We start from the raw sequence: 2,507 nt of genomic DNA, 5'->3' as shown, positions 1-2,507 counted from the left end.
TGTGTGTGTGTGCGTGCGTGTGTGCGTGTGTATATGTGTGTGTGTGTGTGTGTGTGTGTGCGTGTGTCTGTATATGTGTGTGTGTGTGTGTGTGTGTGTGTGTGTTAAACTCTAAACATTTACCCAGAGGTTCTGAGCACATATTTCAAAGTTAAGAAGCAGGTTTATTTTTCTTTAAATTATTCTTTAAAATATTTTGCACATGCATCTTGCAGAGTCTCTTAAATGTAATGCATTTATTTGAGATGTTTAAGACTGTGAGCCAATCAGTCGGTCGTGCATGATTTAAAGCAATGCTTTATTATTAATGCTTCCTATTCCTTTTGATGTGTATCATTTTGCTTCCTTTGTAGATTATGAGCCTTGGTTACATTCATTTTTGATATTTGACTTGCATCTTTGTGTTTCGAGCAAAACTGAGATCATCAGAGCCTTGCTTTGTCAGTTTGAGGAGGGACGGGTTTCTCGGGGGTCTGTTGGGTTCTAAATGGGTAAATATTGGGTTCACTGTCTTTATCTGACATATTCTGTCTCTCTGACAGTTATGTATTAAACAGCCGCTGGCTTATACGGCATTTCAGGCAAAGTTGTAGATAGGAGTACTGAAATACTGTCCAACATATATTACTCTTTTCTCTCTTCACCGCCGCTCTGGTTTTCCTCATCCCATCTTCTTCTGTGCTCTTTAACAGATGATGAGAGATGCCAGTGAGGTATTTCTTTAGGAGCAGATCTGAGAGCAGATCCATCACTGCCCCCTACAGGCACACAACACAACTCGTCCAGGAGAACGACAGCAATGAGGGACTAATAATCAGGCTTTGAACTGTCAACATAAATTCAGGTCTCTGCTTATGGATATCTAGAGTACTTTCTGCTATAAGTGCCTCAAAGAAAACTGGCAACCGACCAACAAGCATTCTCTGAAACGATGAAAAGTGCAGCATGCACACATTCATGTCCTCCTTTCACTACATTATACACCGTAGCTGCTCAAATTTGTACATTGATTTTGTGTTGTAAGACATTTGAAACACTGGATTGACTGACGTAAATGACCGGATGAACTGTACTCATCATAACAGCAGTTATAAGAGATGAATCAAAGTGTTGTATGTACATAGCATGGCATTCAGAGCAACCCATGGGCAGACTTTGAACAAGCCTCATGCCACTTTCTGTGATTAATCTTGGATTTAGAAAAACGCTATGCTCATCAATGGGACACTATGCATATCGCCTACTATATATTTTAATTCCTTTATGCAACAACGAATATATCACACACTGTAACAAGACATGGCATGTTTAGTTCAGCGAGTGGCGTGCAGTTATAATCTTGGATATAAATAATCATAATTTTGCTGTTTTAATACAGTTTTGTGTTAAAACTTGGTGGTCTGACCAAATAACTCCTAGCTGTAAATCTCTGTGCAGTGCATTGTATTTTAGGATTGCATCTCTTGCCATGTGATGCACTGCACATATTGGCAAATGCAGAAGTTCATCTGTGTAGATGTCCATAAAACACACATGTGCTGCCATCTAGAGAGCAGATGCCAGTAAAACCTCCGCCGCAGTAAACACCAGACGCAAACCTGTAGTAATAACACTGATTACTGTAAGGTGCTGCCACTGATCACAGTTCACAGTGTAGCGGATCAAACCTCTGACCGTAAAATAAAGAAAGCTAGAGTCCCACATTCACAGCCTTCCTTTAGTATGCAGACATATGACACCATAAATACTTACAGTGAACAGAAATTAACAGAGTGGGGTTGAAATTAGTTTGGAAGATTTTATTTATTTTTAATTTTATATTTAGTTGATATAGTGCACACTTAATATATATTGAACAAGCTCAAACTTGAAGTCGTGCTGGATTTGTTTCAGCTTTTGTCTTCTCCAGATGGTAACTGATGGACTGGAGTGCTGTGGATTATTGTGATGTTTTTATCAGCTGTTTGGACTCTCATTCTGACGGCACCCATTCACTGCAGAGCATCCATTGCTGAGACACTGATGCAGTGCTACATTTCTACAAACCTGATGAAGAAACAAACTCATCCTGATCTTGCATGAACTGAGGGTGAACACATTTACAGCACATTATGTGATTTTGGATGCAGCGTTTGTACTATTTAGAGACTCTTTGTTTAATATGTTAATATATGCAGATAGTTTACTTGTAAAAAATAAATAAACACACACACACACACACACACACTTGTGCTGGGGATTTTTTAAGTGTGGTCATTGAGAAAGGCTAATATTTCTAGAAAGATATTTGAGTTGTAATGAGACTTAGCTGACGGCAGATAGCGAGACTTTTGTTTCTCGTATTGAATAAACGTTTAAGATGAGTTGTTTGATTGTCGGTCTTAAAAAAAGTATAATAGTCTATACTACATCTACAATAGGGGTATAAAGCCATGAAAAAAAGTCACGTAACAAAATGGGGTTTTCCACTTATATTAGTGCTTTTGTTTATTTTTTTTCCCTTGACT

Source organism: Sinocyclocheilus grahami, unplaced genomic scaffold (assembly GCF_001515645.1).
Source record: "Sinocyclocheilus grahami isolate Dianchi unplaced genomic scaffold, SAMN03320097.WGS_v1.1 scaffold1334.1, whole genome shotgun sequence".
NCBI classification, from domain to species: Eukaryota; Metazoa; Chordata; class Actinopteri; order Cypriniformes; family Cyprinidae; genus Sinocyclocheilus; species Sinocyclocheilus grahami.
This window is presented reverse-complemented; position numbering follows the sequence as displayed.